The sequence below is a fragment of the Falco peregrinus genome, chromosome 3 (assembly GCF_023634155.1).
Source record: "Falco peregrinus isolate bFalPer1 chromosome 3, bFalPer1.pri, whole genome shotgun sequence".
In the NCBI taxonomy this organism is placed as follows: Eukaryota; Metazoa; Chordata; class Aves; order Falconiformes; family Falconidae; genus Falco; species Falco peregrinus.
The window spans coordinates 17197612-17219410 of record NC_073723.1 but is presented as its reverse complement, the minus strand read 5'-3'; the positions used below and the strand labels follow the sequence as shown (position 1 = coordinate 17219410).

Sequence of the window (21799 nt, the reverse complement as noted above, 5' to 3'; positions counted from 1 at the left end):
TTTATCAGTTGTCCCAGCCCTTATAACCTGACTAGAAAAGCCCATACGTTTATGTAATAACATGATGTGGGCAAGATGCTCTTCCATAGCCCTTGGGTCCTGCTGCCACCCAGCTGGGCTTGAAGGCAGCTGATGGGAGTGATGTGAGTGGTGTGGTATATGCAAAGTGGGGGGAGCAGTAAAAGGAAGAAAACAAGAAAATTATGGTTTTGCTCATTGGACAGTGAGAACCGTTGGGCTCGTCTCCCAGGAGAAGTGAGCAAAGTACATATTGACACATCCGTGGTGGAGCTGGGACAAAAAGCCCTGCTGCTGCTCCGGGCACAGCACGTCAAGAGGCTGGATCTATGGGGCAAGCCTCATTTCTCTGGTGACAGAGATTTATCTCTGTTTGCGTGCTCATATTTTACAGGTAGTTGGCTTATAGAGAAAATCGTTAGCTCAAGGATTTTAGGCAGGTGCTCTTGCAGTAGAGAAACAGGTTTTGCAGGTGCTTTGAGTGTCATACAGTCATCAAAGTGGCTGAGGTTCGCTGTGTAATTGGTGGGATGGGAGTTATTTTGGGGGGACTTGAGTCCTTTTCCAAAATGTTTTCATCAGCTTAGAGGTTTGGGTCAGACCTTCTCCAGCTTCAGTTCATTTAAGGAGGGGGGAGGTTAGGGAATATTACATTTCCTAGCTCTCCCCATCACTGGAAAAAAAACCTTAGAAGCAAGGGCAAAGTAATTCAGATTTTTTTTTCCATGAATTAGCAGACTTCAACTGCAGCTTCATCTGTGAGCCTGTCTGCAGACTTCCAGTTGCCCTGTACGACTGGCGTGCTGGGTTTTCTAGTTAACAACCCAAACACATTGCAAAGACACTGGATTTTCATGAGTAACCATGTCATCCAGTCCCGTTGGTGGCATCGCAAGCCAGGTTAGCTTGGGTTGTGGTAAGGCTGCATCTTTACTGCAGAGAAGGCAATTTTTGTCGTTTTCCCTAGAGGGGAGGAAGTTTTGATTCAAAGCAGACTTTGTATTGGAGGTGATTTAAATATGATCAAAGCCAGTGGAATTTTATTTAAAATAAACACGTGGTTCTCCCGATCAACCCTTTAAAGAGAGGGCATCTGGGGAAAAATGATGGGGTTTTGTACAGTCACTTGGTGTTTTTTTTCCTTTTAAATATCTGATGACGTTTCTCCTGTTTGAGGATAGATAGGATTTATTGACACAATTAGCAAAACAAATGATTATCACACCTTTTATTTAACCCTGTGCTATTTGATCTATTTGCTTGCACTTTCATCGCTCCTCTGCTTGGTTACATTGCACGATGATACCACCTTCCTGTGCTGCTGCAGCTAAAACAAAGCGAAAAAAAATTCCCAACTTTTGGCTCTCAGCTGCTCTCTGCTGTTTTTATTACAGATGAACTAGAAAGCAATGTCAGGCAAAGAGTTATTTGATTTTCCCTTCAGTGCTTGTTAGGCATTATTTCTGGGCCTGGCAATCACCTGTGTTTGTGTGACAGTTTTCTTATCTTAAAATAACAAACAAAAATCCCAGCAGCTCTATTCCCAGCACAATTAGTAAGATCAGATTAAACAAAAAACCCCCAATAACTAACACACACTCTCCATTATGATGGTATTTATATACATCAAATACTAGAATCTATATGACTAATTTCCTGGGTATTTTGAGCTACTTTGGGATGTGTTTATTTTCTTTGAACGTAGGAGTGGGAAGTGTGTCTCTGCCTGGTAGGAGGTCAGGGAGAGCTGTTGTATGTAGGAGCTGCGAGTTTCTGAGGTGCTGGAGGTAGGATCCCGCTGATGGATTGTGCCGGACTTTGGTGTGGACTCCTGACGATGTGATGCTTCTGATGGTGGATGGGTATTTTCCCCTGAAATTGGGAAGGCAGGTGGTCCTACTGACCTGCTGCCTTACAGCCCTTTCTGTCCTTCTCTTCCCTGGTGGAGAAAATATCTCATCAGGTTTAGAAGGGGTGGAAAAAAAAGAGAGGGGAGGAAAACTGTCTCCTTTCCTCTGACCAAAAAAAAAAAAAAAAAAAAAAATGGATTTTGGAAGGATTAGTTAGGTGACAACTTTTTTTCAGTTGCTGGCTTGTTCTCCTCCTTTCACATCACCTGGCACTTGTGAGGGTTCTGGAGGTGGCCCCATGGTGTGCCTGTGCTCAGTGTGACATTCACTTAAATAAACCATGCAAACTGAAAAAAAATCCAACAAACAAAGAAAAAACCCAAACCTTAAAAACTCCTTACTTTGAGTTTGCATGGGAATAAGCCTTGTCCAACGTGCTGAGAGCTGTCATGTAACGGCCTGTCCCTTTCCTCTCTTTGAAGGTCCCAGCCCCATGCTTCCCGCCAGTCAGGAGTAGCGTTTGGAGGAGCCCGGCAGCGTGATCCTTTGGTAGTTCCCAGGGATTTTTAGGATCATGGGATGTATGGACCCCCAAAACCCTCTGGAAAATGTTGGCTGTGGATAGAAGCATCTGGAAGTTCCTACTGTCTTTTTACCCTGTGTTTTCCTGGGTCACCTCTGTCCTGAGGATTATAGCAAACCGGTCACTTACTGGAATACCTCCCCTTGGCATTTTCTCAAGATGGAGCCATTGCTTTACCCAGCAGAAGGATGGGTTTTTTTCTCCCAGAGCTTTTCCAGCACGACAGCACTCATGTCCTGCAGGTATGCAGATTTTTGCCTCACTCACTAGCCAGTTTGCTTTCCTGATCTTTAGGAGTTCCATCATTTTGTTTCTTTACTAGCTTCTGCTAAAGGTAAGACCTTCCAAAGTCCTTGGTGCCATGCTGTGCAGGGGGCTGTGCCTCGTTAGGACGCAGACCCAGCTTGCCATGTAGGTTTGTGTGGAGCGGTGGGGTCAGCTCCTCCTGAAGGTTTTGATGCCTGACCTAAGCCTTGCACCTGAGGAGGGGGATGGAGGTGTTCGTATCTGCTGGTCCTTCCTTATTCCTCCTCCTGGATCACCTCACACTCTCGGGCAGCTGCCCATTGTGTTTGTAACCCGCAGCTGGCACCGGCCGCCTGTGGGTCAGCTTATCGGGCTTGTCGGCTGGTTTCAAAGGAGATGACACGAGTGCTTAATCCATTTTTCCTCTTCTGAATTTAACAGTATTTCTGCTGAGGAACTTTATTTTTGAGGACCGTTTACTCCCTATAAAAGGAGATGGTTTTGATTTTAAAATCAAAACTGTTCCTCTTCAATATAGGCATGGATAACTCAATAGCTGTAATGGTAGCAATGAAATTTGCATTTTTGTAGTCATTTACAATGAGTTACATATTTTTGTGAAGGTGACAAACTTTCTCCCCTCGTTTTCTCTAATACCAGAACTGGATCATTGTGTTGGTCTCTGTGTGTATCAATTTGCTGTGAAAATCATCCTTTTTGGCAGTTGTGCTGGTTTGGGTTGAATCTGCTCACGTGTGCTGGCGAACAGATTGCTCCTTCTGCAGGGTCGAGAACAAGTTAGCTCTTTGAATCTAGCTTAACTTACTTTTACTATACAGGAGGCGCTGAAGGGAAGGGGCTGAAAATGCTTTGCTATACATTTATTCTGCATTCCCATCAGCATTTGTGAGGCATTAAAAGTTTCGTGCTCTTGCTTCATAAGCGCAATTTTGCATCAGATTAAAGGAAGGAAATGGGGTGGGGGGTGGGGGGTAGAGCGTGTGTGTGGTGAAACAAAATCGGTTGCCTTGCTCTTGAATTTGACTGCAACCCGTAGGCCAAATGGAGATGGTAGACAAAGATTGAGGATAAAAAGGTTCTTCACTTTAACTAGCAGGGAACTCAAGTGCTGGCGTGCCTGTAAGAGAGGCTAGAATTAACCACAGGGATTTGGGCATGGTAGGTGAAAAGCAGCTTTGCGCCACGCCACGTTGGTGGGGATGGTCACTGGTCAACACCTGTGCATGCTGCACAGGTCATGTGCAAGACAGGACCTTCTCCAGGAGGACCGCCTGGAGGCTCAGCACAGCAGCGTCTGCAAGATCCCACTCCTCGCTGAGGATGGAGACCCCCAGCGTTGCTTGCTGGGGCTTTGTGCTCTGCTGCAGAAGCATCCGCTGGGATCAGGACATTCAGCATTTGACTTCCCCCTGCTGTACTGTGCTCCTGCTTTGCTCACTCAGCATGTTGCAGTCTGGCTCAAGTGATGTAGAAAATATGCTGGAAAATGATTGTATTTCTTCTGCATGATGCCTCTTTTGTATGTCTGAAGGCTTTCTCTGATGTCCGAGAGAGAAGGGTGGTTAGGAAATCTATATTTGCAGCTGACTTCTCCAGTGACTCATCTGTACCTCTGGTAAAGTCACCAAATAATTCTATTTGCTTGCGTGGGTCCACGTGTGAGAGGTGATAACTTTTTGTATGGTGGTATTTGTTTTTTTTTCTTCTGCCCTAGCTTTTTGTCCTTCAGCACACAGAAATGATATAATAAGCCCAGATAAACACTGCTGAGATTCACCTGGGCTTACCAAGCCAAACTCTGCTCTCATTGAGATTTGCTGCAAAATGCTGGTTTGCAATTTAGGTTTGATACGCCGCTGCCTGTTAGGCAGTAGAGCTGGGATCGTCCACTCGGATGCTCTTGGCTGGATAGCTTGGGCCTTTCAGGATGCCACTCTCCTCCCAGCCCTTGCTGGGTCTTCTGCTGGTGGAGCCAGAGGGGAGACATGGCTGGACTGTGCAGGGTCCGGCCGTGGGTGAGCAGACCAGTGGGTACCACCGTAGAGCAGCCCTGGTGAGGCCTTGGCTCAGAGTCTCCTGATCCAGAGTACCAAATTAAGAAATTACTAAAAATCCAGGATTTAGCATGTCTTTGGCTTGGGTCTCAGTCCCTCATTTGGAGATGAGAATTTTCCTTCCTTAACCTGAATTAACTTTCGTGGGTGGGCAAGCCCCGCTGTGTGGGTGGATCAGGAAAATTGTTCAGCCCATTTTTCTCTCTCAGGAAGACAGAGCACACCTTTCCCATTGCCAGAAGTCCTGGTGTTTTATTAACTAGCTCCTAACAGCTTCTAAGGCACCTAAGAAAGAAGGATCACTGGCAGTGTGAGCTTTTAATCTCAATTACAGCAAACACCATTGATATCTGAAGTTCTTTTATATTTGCTGTCAGCTGTTTGATAAAGACGTTGCAAACCAGCTCTCCAGTTGTTCCTGTAAGATGTGAAAGGTCCTTTGTCAGCAGTGCGTGGTGGTTGAATGAGCTTTATCTGTATGCACGTAACTAGGAGCTTGGGCTTTCCTCCTTGCAGGCAAAGAAGAACCTAATTAGAGCTTTGAACACCTCCAGAAGACTTGGAGCATATGTGCAAAATGTGTTTATTGGTCTCCTAGCCCTTGTTGCTCAATCTTTTAGGAAGAGCATATCTGTAATTTGATGCGAAGGGAGTCCTTCGGGTTTCCTCTTGCTTAGAGAGCCAGAAGAGGTGTAATCACCGCCCGCACGCAGGTTTCTTCATGGATCTTGAGGATAAGAAGAGGCATTGGCTACAGTTCTGGAGTACAAGCAGTGCTCAAGGTCACCCCAGAAAACGGGTATCAGTTGCTCTGCTCCAGCGGTGCAGTGGCTTTGGTACTTCTGGAGATGCCTGCTTGGCATTGCCTGGGTAACCTAGAGCCACCCCAGCGGTGCTTGTCCTCTGCATTGCGTCGGTCTGAGCTGACAGCGAGCAAGGAGGAAGGCCATGGTAGATGTGCCCCCCCAAACCTTGCATTCTGCATCGCCCCTCACAAAGGGAGTCACCCAAGGGCTCACAGGCACCTGAGAGGCTGCCGGTGCCCGGGGGTGACCTGAGAGTTAGAGCTTGGCAAAGAATGATGTTTCGGTTGCAAATCTACAGCTGTCTTTTACAGGGAAGAAAAATCACCTCCAGTCTTGTTCAGAGCCGGTCTCATCCTGCACAGACGTGGGGCAGCTTCAAAGGGAGCGTAGTTTAAGGGTTTTCCCCCTTGGTCAATGTGAGCATCTGAGCTGGGGGCTGCCAGGTGCATCTCTGGGTACTAGTTAATAGATGAACTCCATCAGCATTTAAAATACTTGCTGGTAAAATAACTTTTCAATCAGGGTGCAGAACATTGGGTCAGAATGCCCTGTAGGGGGTAGGTCTCTGGGCAAGTGCATGTTACTAATCAAAAAAAAATGCAAAAAGCTTCAGTTTGGCCGTTTGTGAGGGTAATTATTTGGGTGTGTGCTTCAAAAGCACATAACTGATTGTAAAAATCATGGATGGGCTAACTCGGCATTAATGATGGTTGGATGACAGTGAAAAGCAGCCCTGGCACATTGCAGGGATGTTCTTGTCATGACTAACGCCTCTCACTCTCACTCGAGAGGAATTTTTTAGTGCCCAGCACAGACAAGCACTGAAATTGCAGGTTTGCTGAAGTTTTCAAGTCTCTCCCCAGCTGGCAGAAAATAAAGGAGTTTCAAATATTTATTGGTTTAAGAGGGAAAAAAATAACCTCAAAGCTATAAAATAATTTGACAGTGAAGTTTTTTTTTAGGGAGTCTTACTTTATAGTTTCGTGAGTTGAATGTATCGAAGCCTGGCAAAGGAAGAGGGTTTAATCTACAGGTGCTATCTCTTGCTTGATGGTTTCCTGCTTCTAAAATTACTACCAATGCTCTGGAATTGGGGCTGAAACTAGTTTCAGCTTTCAGTTTGTGGGCAACCTACCTTACACATTTCAGCAGGCTGGATTTGCAAGGGCTGGGGGCAGCAGATGCAAGTAAGTGCCTTCAAAGATTCTTCTCTTGGCTGCCAGAAGTGTGTTTGTGGCTTTTAAAATATTTACACCTGAATCTTTGGATTTGCTTTTTTGCCTGCTTGGGGAAAATGCTGAAGCCACTGACACTGAAATTTTGCTTGCATCTTTCTTTCCCAGTCCTAACTTGGGACGGGGGTTGGAGGAGAGTGTGCCATGGGTGAGGGATGCTGATGGACCTGTGCTTATCCTGCTGCTGTTGACCCCAGGACCATGGGTTGGAGGATTTTGGCTTTTGCTCACCAGGCAGCAGCGAGAGCCAACCCAAGCAAAGCAAATTAATTGTGGCGTGCAGTCCTTAGGTTATGCTAAAACCTTTAACCCCTTTTGTAGTATGTATTTTCACTCCTTCGGGTCTGTCCCCCGTTTGGGGTGCTCACTAACAGAATCTTGGTGTGTGCCATTTGTGCCCAAACTTCGTGCCCTCATCGCAGGGCATCTAATTGGGTATCCACAGGGCCATGTTTCTATCTATTTCTGTAAGTAAATAAATACATATTTTTAAAGGTCTAGAATAATCCTGCTAATATGTGTCGAATGGTCCTCTGTCGCTTTGAAATGTTGCTCGATGCTTTATATTGACTAAGGCATCATAGTCATTACTTTCAGACTAAAGATCTTTCTTAATGTGTGATCTTTGGTTTTTCCATGAGCGCCTGCATCTGCGGCTTGCTGTGCACAGGAAATACTTAATTATCTGCTGACTTACCGTGCTGCTTCAGGTTGCAAAGCAGCAGTGAACTATCACAAGACTTATCATTGCTAAAGCGAGAGTATCTGCTCGGCTCCCGGATCCTTTGCATTGCTTTGCGGAGCTCTGCAGGGCTGAAGGTGTCAACAGGCTGTTTTCTTGGGCTCCCATCTGGTGAACAGTATTATGTGGATTAATACTGAGGAACTCGTAGTGAAATTTGTCTCATGCCACGAAAATGTAAAGCCTCCAAAGCTGGCTGGCATCCCAAGGCTGCGAGAGGCCCTTGGAGGGGCTGGTGGTGAAGGTGGCAGGATTTGCACCGTCCCAAAGCTGTGAACAGGACATGATCTGAAGTTTGTAATTAAGTTTTAATCATCTCCAAGTTGGTCTGGTTGCTGATTTTGGGCAGCACACAAAAACTGCTAGGCAGGAGCAGCTGCCATGGGGCCAGCCCAGCACCAAGGGCGATATTCTGGTCTTGTGTTGTGGAGCCCGGTTCAGAAGCAGAAAATACTGTTTTGGGGAATTTTTTATTCTGAGAATGTTTCTTGAGCTGGAAGCAAATCTTGCACCCATCCTCCTGGTTTTTCCCTGGCAATGTTTTGAGGATCTGATGTTTTTGCTGGCTCTGCCTTTGCAGGAAATGATCGTTGTGCCACCTCCTTGTTATCTTCTGTGCAACAAAGAGCCTATAGACAAGTTGAGGGGTGAGGTACAGGTACACCCCAGCCCTGGTGCTTCAGGAAGGTGGATCCCTGCCCACCGTCCAGGTGAGAGGTCTGACTACAGCCTAGGCTCAACACCCCAGGTTGCCTGGTCAAAGGGGAGCGCTGGGGGCATTCACTGGGGGTGCTGAGCAATGCTGGGACCCCCACACTGCCCCAGCTTCCTACAGACTAGGGGGGCTTTTGCCACCTTTCAGCTTGGCCACCTCCACAGCATGGATGTGCCCTCCGGCCAGCTGACAGCATCCTTGTGACATATGGATGCTGAAATGCCATCACCCTCCCCGATGCTGGCACCATCGCTCAGTTTTCATTTCTGCAAGGAGCAGCTCTTCCTGCTGGTGTCCATGTGCAGTGTTATCCAGAGCTGCATTTACATCAGCATCAGGTGGTTTTCGTTTGACCTTTGGCCTACTTAAAAATTAAATACTGAGGTACTAGGAAGAGAAGTAATCTTCCAGATAAGCACTTTTTTTTTTCCTTCGCTTTTCTGTAATTCATGAGGGAGCTGGCTTACCCTGCCTGCCTGTGGATGACTAAGGAGGAAATTCTTTTTTGGTTAGGATAATGCTGAAAGTTCACTGGAATTTATTTTTATCATAGGTTTATCACTTCCTCCCTTCAAATTCCTAACTCTTATGTGCAAGGCAGGAAAAAAAATAATGGTGACTGCAAGTTGTGGAATTTGCATTCTGTGGAAAAGATGCTGAATGGCTAAATGGTGCTCTATGGCTTGCATGGGGGATTTGCTCCATATCCAGTTATATAAACAGGTTGGGTAAGAGTCATGAATATTCTAGCAGCTCCCATCTTTCAAATGTGTTTTCTTTAATGTTGCAGTTAATTAATGCTCCTATCTCTGGAATATAGGTGAGCGTAAGCCTGCTCACTGTACAGATGGAGAGGAGGTTTGGATTTATCACAGGTCTCAGAAAGACGGCAGGGTCAAACTCAAGTTTATGTGTGAAGAGTTTCTGGTTCATCTTGTTAATCTCCATATCTCCCTTTTTTATACAGGGGCTCTAGATTTGTGTCTCTAGAGAATGCAGATGGAGTTTGGCCAGGGAGACCCTGCCTTTTGGTTAAACGTGTTTATTCTGGCAGTGTTTGCTTCCCGGTGGTGTTGCGGTGATTGCAAAGGCTTGACAGCATCGCTGAAAGTCTTTGACACTGCAAAGCATTGTTTACTTGTGAAAGTATTATTATATTTTGAATATCTATTATTCATCTTTTGTGCTAAAAGTGACATTACATCATAAATTTGCTCGTAGATTTCAGAGCTTTGAGGAAAAGCTGGTTTTTTTTATCACTGGTTCCCTGTGACAGCACTGGGGAGTGCTTTACCCTTTGTATCTCTGTAGTCCCCTTTTATGAATTGTGAGTGACAGCAGGAAGGTATAAAAGAGCGCAGAGGAGCTGGTTTGATGTTCATAAAAGGCTTTGATAAAAGATGCAGCACATAGACTTGGTATTATTTCCTATTTTTAACTTCTTACGAGCATAAAGCGCTCAGATCCAATATTTATGTAAAAGGGGAAAGAGGGGGGGTGTGTTTCCTCTTTTTTTCTTTTTTCTTTTTTTTTCTTTTTTAGGACTGGGAGAATTAAAATAGAAGGGTGTCTCTTCTTCTGTGCAGTAGAATTTTGCTTTCTTCCGTGAAGCATCTATGTCTATCTTCCATGAAGCATTGGTAAAGGCGACCTGATGGCATTAATTGTGTAAGCGATGCTGGGAGGAGACCAGCTGGAGTTTCAAAGGCTTCTTGGTCACAGGCTTGTGCCTTCAACCTCCCAGTTACGGCTGGCCCCAGTGGAGCCACCAGCCACGGTGATGTGCGTGCAGAGGTGTGTGCTTCCGATAACAGGTTTCTCCTCTAAGACGTGGAGAAATAAAACATGGGAAAGGCAAGGCAGCTCCTCTCCTTTCTCTGGAAGTCAGGTCACCATAAAGGCATCTCTGTAATAACTATCCGTAGAGATGAGAGGCTGTGTTCAGGGTGGGTAATTGGGGTTTTACTGATGAAAGCGCTTGTCATTATTTCCAGCCTCCACGTTGTAGTCTCCTCTTTAATCTTGTCTGCAAGCATGGCTTGCTTGCAGTGGGCCTGTGTACTTGTGCATATTCATGTGCGTGTACCTATGAGCATACCCACAAAGCTTGATCAGGCACTGTCCTGTGTGCGTGTGCACAGGCATGCCTGGGTAGAAAATACGTGTGAGGAGGAGCGCCGGTCTCGTAGGCACACGTGGCACTGGCATGGCCATTTGCACAGTTGTGTTCTTCATTCATGCAGGGGCCTTCACGCTGGATACCAAGACTCCTAACGATGGCAGCATGGAAATCTGACCTTGAGATCCACCTGATGACAAAACTCATCCTCTTGCTCGACACTGCATTTTCTGTTTTAATGGGGCGAGATGCCTTGAAACACCTTGTGGAGGGGAGAACAGATCCTATTAGCCCCCAGAGAACCCCAGGACAGAGCAATGTTGCAGAGTCCCACCTTGCTGCAGTGCTGGTAGTTTGTCTTGATGGGATGAGCACGGCGACAGCTGGCAGTGGGGGTTTTGAGTTCTTCAGCAACGTGCACTCATCCAAGGGACTGTTCAAATCATGTACTGGGTTTGAAGTAGCTGGAGTCAGGGAAAGGCATCCCAACCTCTCACCCATCTAAGGTCAATAAGCACCTTCTGCTCAGTTCTTCACACAGGAACATTTATGTCAGACCCTAAAACCAAAGGGGATTACCAGCCTTGGGTTGTCATTAGAAGATGCTGAGAAGTGTGTTTGCTTGGGTGGTGTCTTCATGCCTCTGCTGTTCCTCTGGGAGTTTGCAAACTTGGATGCTGAGCAGCTGCAGGGTGAGATGCTCCTTTGGCATGTGTTGGCATAGCACTACGCCTGCTTGATAGCCTCACCTCTTGTGTGCACCTTCATGGTGGTGAGTCCCCAGTTATATCCCAAGTGGAAGACTCCAGGAGTGTTTAATTGGGCCCATACATGGCTTCATGGGATGAATAAGTTAAAATCACCATGTCTGAAGCACAGTCTAATTTTTTTCTTGGCCCACCCATGAAACCATATACCACCACATGCAAGAAGGTGCCGTCATCCTCTGCTGCGTGACTTGTTGGACTTGGCTAGCATATAGTAGAAGCGTAGTGGCACATACAGGTCTCTTTCCAATGTTTGACAGGTTGTCCTGTTAGCCAAAGAGTTTGAGTATCCTCGGTTATTCTTTAAGGTATGAGAGAGCTTTGTTGTGCCATTGGAGGGGACAGTATGGGAAATTGGAAAGACTGTTTCTGAATCCAGGAGCGACAGAAGAGACAGGTCAGGATAGGACTTGTTGAGCTGGAGTGCTGATGTGCTGTGACCCACCTGCGACAGGTTGGTTGCACGGGCTTGGACACCCGGCGGTGCTTGCACCCTGCCTTGGTGCATCCTGTGCAGCAGCTCAGGTGCCTCAGTTGCATTTTCAGAAGCAGTCCAGCCACCTCACTGCGAGTTGGGAAGGAGTGGGCTCTGGAGCACACTGGGGACTCCATGGCATCGAGCAGAGGTGTGCCAAAGCGTCTGATGAAACGTGAAGCTTGGAACCGCAACTCCTGCCAGCCTCTTCCTTTGAAAGAAACTGGGAGAGGTGCCCCAAAATAACCACCGGAGAAAGTGTCCAGATGAAATGTCTGGGAAGTGTCAGGTTCTCCTCTGCTGTGTTTTCAGGCTCTTCTGTAATCAGCTGTCATTTCGGGATCTGGGCATATTGGACCTCAACAAGTACAGATTGAAACTTAAACAAGCAGTGACTCTTCTATAAATATTTAGCTCACACTGTTTAGGAGCTGCTGGGAGCAGGAGACAGAGTAAATTTAAAGTTCGTGACTGTCTAAAAAAGCTACTGTAGGATGGCATTCAGTCATCAGATCGGCTGGCATTCAGGTTTTGAATTGCTATTCCTCCTCTTCCTTTTTTCCTGAAGAAAAAGATGTATTTAAGCATCCTTTGCAGTGTTTTCACGGCTGCATTGGGGATTCAAATCAATGCAAAAGTCTTCTTCAACTTGGCTGGTTGAGCCGGGTGCCCAAGAGGAGCCATGGTATGGAGTAAATTATGTTCCCTGGCCCTACACATTTTTCTTTGCAATTTTGGACTGGTAATCTGAAGTATGTACATGTGCATGGAAGAGGGGGCTGTATCTCAGAGTGTGTGCTTTTATCTAGCCACCGTGATACCAGGACAATGGCTTGCGTCCAGGCAGGCTGCTGATGAAGGAGCTGGGGTCCCTAGTGGGGCTTGTGTAGGCAGTGCTGAATCTTGGCTGCCACGCTGTTCCTACTCTTGTAAAAGTCATGATAGCAAGGTAGACCTATCCCGGTCAGCCATTTTTTGCCTCTTAAATATGAAGATAATACCCTTTTTTTACTTTGTAGAGCTCTTGCAAGAATGGGAAAGAATGAAACGTGCTGATAAGAAATGGTATCAGTAGACGAGATGGGCAGAGGCATGTGTGCTTTGAATAAGAAGGGAACTTCACTGCACACAAGAGTCTGCAATTATTGATCAAAAAGAAGAAAAAAAAAATCAATCACTGATTATTTTTCTTCCCTTGCTCTTCTAATACAAAGTACTTGCAGTTGGACTAGATGCTGGTTGTAGGTCCCTTCCAACTGAGCTATCCTGACCTATCCTACCCTACTTCTGGATATATTTGGCATGTCCTGTGATACATTTTCCAACTGCTTGTGCCACCCTGGCCCCTGGTTGCAGCTTCCTGGGGCTTTCTGTACCAGGATGCTCCACGTGCCCTCTCCTTGTGGTCGATTGCTTTGCCTGGAAGATTAATGGCCAAAGAGCAAATGCAGAGGAAGGATGGGTAAAGAAAAAGGTAGCTTCCTCATTTGCTAGCTTGTTGAAACCACTTTTGGGGTTTTGAGAGAAAATGTCAGTGTTTGAGTTGGAGGCAGTGGCAAGCTTGATGGTTTTTCTCTTTCAATAGTTTCTTTTAGTGCCCTTCCTAATTTAAAAGGAGGGTTTAAAATTACTGATGTTTTACCTCCAAAGCGGAGGGATTCCAAAGCCTTTGGCAAGTCTCTGCTGAAGCATCTAATGTAGAAAAGAGTCTCATGCTTTTTCCCAACTCCGTCTTTGACAGAAGCCCCTCCTTGTGTCCACTAGGAGTACTAAATCTGCGGAGGTGGACAAAGAGCTTGATTTGTGTAGAAGGTAATTTTCTCCAGTGGTGTTTGGCCAGAAAACATAAAGATGATAATGATTTTTAGTTTTTGGCATAGCCTTTGCAGATCTCTGTGTTTCTGCCTGTTGCTGAAGCAACACTCTGCCACGGGTGAGTGCCAGCGCTCGGTCCGGGATGCTCGGGTGCTGCCTGCGAGGGGTGGGTACCCTTACCTGGTCAGTTTGGCCCCATCCCTGCAGTGCCCTGGAGGTGAGAGGCAGATGAGGCTTCAGATGTTGATCCTCACTAAAGCTGTAGTTAGAGCTTAAGCCTTCTGCTAAATTTACGACACGTTTGCCTGCTAAACCTCCCCACTTTGGGTATTTGTCCTGATTTTGTACCAAATCTCCTTCTTGCTACTTGAACTGAAGAATAAAGTATTATAACTTTGGCTGGGGGCAGCTGTCCAAGGGATATATTGGGATACACTTGGCCTTTGAAAAGAAGGACCTTAGTCTCCAGCCCTGTCAGTCCCTCTGGCTCCTGGAAGTTTTCCTTCCAAATGGTTACTTCAAACCTCAGAGAAGAAGTTCATGTTTTTTCAGAGCTATGATTAATACCATTTTTACGCTTCGTTGCAAAATGCCGCACAATGAATGAGACCCACAGGGTGGTGGTTTACGGGTGGGAGGAAAAAAAAATATCATCAAACACACACTTTCAGATGCTGTTTTGGAAGAGTGATGTGTGTGTGTGTTATATAATCTGCAAACTGTGGGGCTGCGTTCCTATTAAAAGGAAGAGAGGAAAAGAAAAAAAAAGGCTTAAACCTCATCTATGGAAAGAATGTCAGAAATAGTTGAAAAGTTGAATAATTACAGTCTTTTTGCACCAGGTCAGTGAACACTAATTTAATGTGCAAGGTTGCAATGCAGTTTGCCTTTGCAATTACAGAATCGCAGGATGGTTGAAGCTGGGAAGGGGCCTGTGGAGATCATCTGGTCCAACCTCCTAGCCCAAGCAGGGCTAGTTACAGGCAGTTGCCCAGGACCGCGTTCAGATAGCTCTGGAATATCTCCATGGATGGAGGCTCTACAACCTCCCTGGGCAAGCTGTGCCAGTGCTCGCTCACCCTCACAGTAAAATTTGGCATAGTGTGATGTATTTCAGTGAGTCAGTTATAGGTTCCTGCTTGTTCCTGGTGCAGCTTGGAAGGTTTGGGGATGTGTCTGTGGTTTTGGGTCAGAGTTGGCTTGAACGTTTGGGGGACGTGGGTCTGCAGCTGAATCCTGTGGCTTGGGCTCGGCAATGCTTGGTTGGGGCTTGGGAGCCAGTTGGGCTTGGTGCAATTGCCAAGAACGTTCCCCTCGCTGGTGTGCAGGGAGGCTTGCTGCATGACGGTGCAGTGTCTGAGAGCTTGTGGTCCCTCTGATTTGGTTTTGAGGCTGTGCCTGTAGCTGAGCCTCCAGCTAGCTCTGCTGACTTATGCTTCCCTTCCCTTGACACAGCGAGCCTATTCCCAGTCCGTGAGTCACTTTGCCACAGGAATCTGGAACTCATTTATCAGCAGAAAAGGAGGCTAATTACAGCCTTGAAGACCTCAGCATCAGTGGAGCTACAGAATCAGGTGCTTCCCCAGAAAGCCCTGTCCTGGTGACAGACCCGGGGAAGAGAAGCCGAAGGGTTTCCTGCAGCGGCATGCCCAATGTGTCCCCATCCACAGAGGATGCTAGTGCACGTGGGAGGGCACCTGAGCCCCTATGGGGACATGGGGGTCAGCAGGGATTTGCTTCCTGGCAGCTTCTTGTACATCCCTCACATGTGGAAAACAAAAGCAAAGCCTAAGGCTATGCTTGGGATCTGGTTCCTCTGCTTGGTCTCTAGTGTTTCCTTCTGTCCTTCCTCCATGGAAAACAGTAGCCCTTGCTTGTTGTCCTGGGTGCATTTCTTTTTTTCTCTTAAGGCACCTCTGTGCCTTTTTGGTTGCTGATAGGTGGTGGGAATGGCAGGAATGAGATGATGGCTACCAGTGAACACTCCTGCTTTCCACAGACGCATCCCATCAGCATGTTCAGCCTCCATGCCAGTGACGGGGGTGTTTTCTCATTAAAAATAGACCACAGACAATGCCACTTCCCGAGGACTGTGATTTATCATTTAATAACAAGTGGTTACTCATTTCCTTTGGAAAACTTTCTGGAAGTGTTATTTTGCTTTCTCCCCTTGCTTCCTTTTTTTTTAAATTTCCTTCAAAGCCCTGCATTACCCTTCAGAGCCACCGTGTCTGTTAAATGAAGTGTTCCCTTTTCAAGTGGAAATCATATTTATGATTTAAAGATCATGAAAAAACAAATCTTAACCCTTTGGGCATGAGCTTTTCTTTGTAAGCTCCTGCAGCCTTGAAGTCCTAGCTCAGCCAAGGGAAATAGCAATGGAGAGACAGCTGCGTAGGTGAGACTTGAAGAAAAGCGGTGATGCTGATTCTGGAATGGATGATCTGCCTGATCTGACTTGAAAGAAAATGTCAAATAACTGCAGAACGCGTATCCTCTGAGTTGCCAGCTCTTAACTGTGATACCTCCTGGTGTAGCAAGTTCTCCTGAAGGATGGAGGGCTTGAAGAACTACTAGGCAAACTCATACCAAGTCTGGTGTTTTAGTGACTTTACTAAGAAAAGTGCTGAAAGCTGTGGAGTATTTCTTGAGGAAATCCCAACAGCTCAATAAACAAACTCAGGAAATGTGCTGAAGATGAAATCACTATAAGTGGGCGCTTAAGCTGAAAGAAATGGTTTGCTGTTAGATCAGGGAGGCATTGTGAGGGACAGTAGCAGGTTAGATGGTAGGCTGCAGAGGATACAGAAGGTGAAATGTAACCAGAGACACTGCGGGTACTTTAGGTGATAGCATCTTCCCTTACAGTTGTCTTCATGAGCTGCAAGGGTGGTTTGAAGACAAGAAAAATAGATTACATAGATAGAAGTGCGAAACAGTGCCCTCAGAAATGGGATGCATGTACCCAAAACAAGCAGTAACGGGTTAACTGCAGAAAGGGGTCGGGGGGCTGCTGTGAATCACAAGCTGGGTGTGAATCAACAGTGGGATGCTGTTACAGGAAAGGCAGATCTTGAATAGCCCACAGCAAAATGGCAAAGGTAGTAATTCAGCCTCGGTTTTCGTATAAAACCTTGCTTCAAATACAGCATCCAGTGTTAGCCCCTCTAATTTTAATATGAAAGCAGGCGGCTTAGGAAGATGAAGCTTCAGTTTGGGAAACTTTACTTAGGAGGAATAGCTGGAAGATTTGCATATGTTAAACCTATTAAAAAAAACCACCCCAAACCAACAACCCACAGGTGTCATGCCATGGTTTGATGGGATGCTGTCTTCAGCAGTTATTTCAGAGCCAGGTGTCTCTGCTCTCCTGTTGTTGGTTGTGTTGCGGCTTGTTACGTGGTCAGGTCTGTGGCCACAACCTGTGTGTCCACACATGAGCTGGGACAAGGAACATCTGTTAGTATAGAAGAAACTGAAAAGTGTCCCTAGAATTCTTTTGAAGTATGGCTGCGCAGTTTTGCCTGGACAAAAGGTGGCATGCAGGAGGAGGGAAGGAGGCCAGAGAGAGGAGGGGTGGTTGAGCACCTGGTGGAGTTTGAGACTTGCAGGGGACTTAGCAGATTTGAGACATGCAGGAAGGTGCTGTGAGGAAGGAGTGCAGCACTCGATGTCTCTCTGCATCTGCAGACAGAAGAAGAAAATTGCATGCAGGGAGGGGTTTCTCTGGACGCTGTCTTCCAGTGCATCATCTCTGTCATGTCTGGTAGCAGTGGGGTAGGCTGACATTTTTCAAAGTGTAGGTTCCAGCTCCTGGTGGTGGTGGTGAAGGAGCATGAGTGATGCTGGAGCTGACCCAAAAAGCGTTAGAAACCTCTTTGTTAGCAGCACAGCAGCCCTTCCCGGATGGGTGCTCGTCGCTGGGAACTGTAGCCGAGTCCTGCTTCCTTCTTGGCAGAGCTGTGCTGGTGTTGCCTTGGAGAGTGGCATGGAGACAAACAAGCCAAGAGAGGGTTTGGGGCTGGGTGGCTGTTCGATGTCCCTTCTGGCCCAGCGTTTCTGCAGTCCTTGCATTCAGGTTTTGGCACAGCTTCTGTCCCGTCAGTCCTGCTGAGGCTGAGTGCCCCAACACCTTCTGATGTTCTGAATCCAAATTTCCAACATTACTACATTGCACTTGGTTTTTTTGGCTCTTGGGAGTAGTTTGGTTGACCACAAATTGGTCACTGTGCTGTGATGCAAGCTGATGATTTCCTCCCCTGCGGGTGCTAAACCAAATACCCCTGCAACTGCTGTCTGACGGGGATGTTACTCTCGGCTGGTGTTTGCAGCTTACTCTCGGCTGGTGTTTGCAGCTACGGGGATGTTTAGGAGCCATGCAAGCCAGGGTGATTCAAGCTGATACTTGTGATTAAATGCTAAATGCCTGGTCTGTTGTGTTCTACCAGCTGTAACCCCTAGGGAAAAGAGGGGGTTTACTTCAAGAAGAAAGGATATTCTGATATTGTTTGGTTGATAATGAGAATGCATAGCTTCAAAGCTGAAACAGTGTGTGCTGGGTTTTAAAAATCACAGGAGCATATAAAACTGTCTTGAAGAAGAAGATCATAGATAGGCAGACCTACTGAATGCGCCTGGTCTTTTTTTGTAGACTGCAGAGCTTTCTTCTGTGGTTTGCAGGGTTCCCGTGCCTTGTTGCATCCCTGCACAGCGCAGAGTTCAGCCTCTGTGCTTGCTGTTGTGGAGGATGTAGATGTAAGGCTTGCTAAGAAGATCCAGACTTCAGTTCTAGCTTAGCTGATGCTAAAGTTCCCCTTAAAAAAAAATAATTTATATATATATAAAAATGCTTGCCATGCTTGCTTGTGGCATGTGTGACATGCTGGCACCGATTCTGACTTGTATTGATCTAGGTTGCTTCAAAAATAAAAAGAAGCACAGTAATTTATCTTAAAAAGGGTACAGAGAAAGTGAAGAAGAGAACAAGCAATTTGCTATTTGTTGCCTTTTCAAGGCTAACAGGCAGGGGCTTAAATTGGGAAAAAGTGAAATCCCTAGGCAGTTCCTGCGCACCATGTAATATCAAACGGAGTGACTGCCAAATGAAGTTTGCTGGATAGCAAGCGTGTGGCAGGACTGCTGATCGCGGAGCTTCAGAGCTCTTCAGTATGGTCGGTCAAGTTGTAGTGGCATCTCTGGGATGTGTCTTTAGGCGTGCAGAAACCACATCTTCTGCAAAAGGCAGTGGGTAGTTTGGGTGATGCTGAAGATCTTTTATTTTCTTGAATGCTCAGAAGGGGCAGAGTGAGCCTTGAGCATTGGGAGTGAGGGGTTTTTTTCCTCATGGCTTCTTCCAGGTTTGCATTTCTGGAGCGTGCAGAATGTCGTCTCTGGGCTTGCTGCATCTCTTTCTTGGTTCACTTATGCTCACGTTCCTTTGGCCGCTCGCTTCCCCAGCCACCCGATGGATTTTGGACTAGGATTGCCTTCTGCTCTGCTGCTTCTCAAAAATGGGAATGAAGGAGAGTAAGCACCTGGAGGGTGCTGAGCCCGGCTTTGAGGTAGTGATGGGGGGCTGGAGGGGAGCGTACTGGCTTAGAAACATGGGGTGGGCTTCCTGCTTGCCGAGCGGCTGCAGGGAGCCTGTATCCCACTGGACATGCACTTTTCATGCACGGATGTGCTATTTACTAGTGTCACCCTCGCCCTGCATTTTGCAGGTGTTTCTCTGTGCAGTAATATGTGTCGTATTGTGGTGGGTTGACCCTGGCTGGGCGCCAGGTGCCCACCCAAGCCGCTCTGTTGCTGCCCTCCTCAGCTGGACAGGGGGGGAGAAAATGTAAGGACAGGCTGGTGGGTTGAGGTAAGGGCAGGGAGAGATCGCTCATGCATTACCCTCATGGGCAAAACAGACCCAACTTGGGGAAATCAATATTGCCAGTCAAATCAGAGTAAGATAATGGGAAATAAACCCCAAATCTTAAAACACCTTCCCTCCACCCCTCTCTTCTTCCCAAGCACAACTTCCCTCCCGATTTCTCACTTTAAAATTGTTAAATAAATAGTGATTTGGCTTTGCTTAAATGGGAAGTGCAGCTTAATTTGTTCAAGGTTTTTTTGTCCTCCCTCAGACTGGGGATTTGGCTCTGTGTGTGTGTGAAGTGTTTCTTGTAGTTTGTAATCTGCATGTCATAGCCCCAAGTGGGCAGAGAAGGGTTATGGGACTGTGAGTTCTGAACGCTTACAGTAAAAGTGTAGTCATCCTGAACCTCATCCAAAGAGCTTTAGCTTGGTGTGGGTTTTTCGGGTTTTTTTTTTGTTGTTGTTACTTTTTCTTTTACTTCCCACCCCCCCCCCCACCCACCCCCACCCCCCCCCCCCCCCCCCCTCTCTCTCTCTCTCTCTCTCTCTCTCTCTCTCTCTCTCTCTCTCTCTCTCTCTCTCTCTCTCTCTCTCTCGGCAGGATGCTGCTTCATCACTTGCATTCTTCAGCATTGCCGCCTTGTTGGGAAGGCAGAAATTCTCTGAGCCTGGCGGTAACTCTTTCCAGGCTGCCAGCAGCAGTCCACGCACTTGCATCCTGCTCCATTCCCTCTGCAGGAGCATTGTGCACAGGGCAAGTGCATCCTCTCTGCCCTAGCAAAGGAGCAGCTGCTTGCACAGGCAGAGGTGCCCATCTTCCTGAAACCCAAAACCCACTCATTTCTCTCTTGCACCTATTCAGATCTCGAGCGAAAATAGAACAGTGGTTATTGTTGTGTAAGAGTGAGGATGGGAAGCTCTGGATAAGTGTTTGGAAAATACCCAGGGAAAACAGCTGCCAGCAAAGGCTGTGCTGAGTGGGAGCGGAGATTGAGTTGGGTACCAAAATGCGTGTTTCAGGGTGAGAAATGTGTTTCTTGGGAAGGACACAGGGAACTGGCCGCTTCCCAGCACGCACCTCCCTCCTGGGGCTCATCCTGTGGGAGCCCAGAGAGGTGGTGCTGGGGCTGGTTGTCTTCCGTGTCTTGGTGCTGAACGGGCTGTTCTTGCCAGTTCCTGCTTTTTATTCTTTCTGTCATCTTTCATAAGATGCTTCCCTACCCGCCTGCCTGTCCAGCCGGGTTCGGTGCATGTCGCCCCACTGCCCATGTGCAGAATACGTTAGTGTCTTTCCCAGGCAGCTCTGAAGGTATCCCAAGGCTCGGACCTTTAGAAAGCAAGATACTTTCCAAGATTGTGCTGGCAATTGCCTCTCTTCAGCACCAAAAGGCACCCTGCTACTTTATTTTATGGAGGGGTGCAGAAATTGCTGTCATGGCTGGGACAGTGGTCATTGCTGCCAACAGCAGGGCTCTGTGTGGGGAAGGTTGGGCAGGCATGTGGAGCACCTGCACCCGGCAGAGCTGTGCACCCAGGACTGGGTTCTGCTGCTCTTTGCAAGGAAAAAAAAGAGTAACAGCAAGTGGGTTTCTTTGTGTGTGGTTAATTGCACAGTCAGCTCTCCCTGGGCTTCCAGGGGGACTGTTACTGATGAGTGGTTTCCACACTGGATCTCTTAGCGCAAGAGCAAGCTGTGGTCCCACCAGGTACCACAGCATCCACACTGTCGGTGCAAAGCCTCAGGGATTCAGCTTTTTGGTTTTTCTGGGTTACAGCTTCCCCCCCTGCCCTCCCTCACCCATGATGGTCGTGCATGGACTGCACCTGGGCTCACCTTTCTCCATCGCTCCTCACTGCAGCATCACACGCTTGGGTGACTGATGCAGGCTCCTCTCTGGTTTTTTTTTTTTTTTATTATTTTACACGTTTATTATCCCAGTCCACTGTTCTGAATGGTAGAAACTTGTCTGTCTTTTGGGAGACAGTTGTTACTTATTGACTAGCTGAATGGGGGGGAAATAACCTTTACTCCCTGTAGTGGGAATTGCATGAGTAAAAATTTTACATTCCATCCCTCAGATCCCCAAAGCCATTCATGTAAGGATGAGTTGTGGGTCAGAGAGAGGCTTTGCCCCCCTACTGCTCGCTGCAAGGGCTGGCCGTCTCAGTGTAAGGAGAGCAGAATAAAACTGCAGCCATGGCCTGAGCGAGGATACCGAAAATAACATGAAAAGGAAAGGAAGGAGTTGTCTGAATACAACCTGCAGTCCTTTAATTCTTTATGACAGTGATACCCTGAGCCTGGTTATCTTGAGCATCAGTGTTGCTGCAGTGATGGAAGCAGCTGATTCTGCATGGGAAGAGGAAGGTTTGATAGGAGGTATAATAATCTCTTAGATGTTTTAATTTTCTCCTTTTCATCCCAAACTGTAAGTGCAGAGTTTCCTCCACTTTGAAATGGGTCTTTTTATGTTGGCCTGCCTTTCAGATT

At 46.9% G+C, this 21799-nt stretch overlaps 1 long non-coding RNA gene across 8 annotated transcripts in view; it reads left to right on the top strand.

Moving 5' to 3' along the window:
* The window catches only part of LOC114013241 (uncharacterized), a 142018-nt gene that overhangs the window by 34832 nt on the left and 85387 nt on the right, over window positions 1–21799 (top strand). For 7 of the 8 annotated variants that reach the window (XR_008746411.1, XR_008746415.1, XR_008746416.1 and 4 more), the window contains one exon: window positions 2351–2693. The exons of the other annotated variant lie outside the window; for it this stretch is intronic. This is a non-coding gene — a long non-coding RNA (uncharacterized LOC114013241). The remainder of the gene's footprint in view (window positions 1–2350; window positions 2694–21799) is intronic. 8 annotated transcript variants of the gene reach the window in all.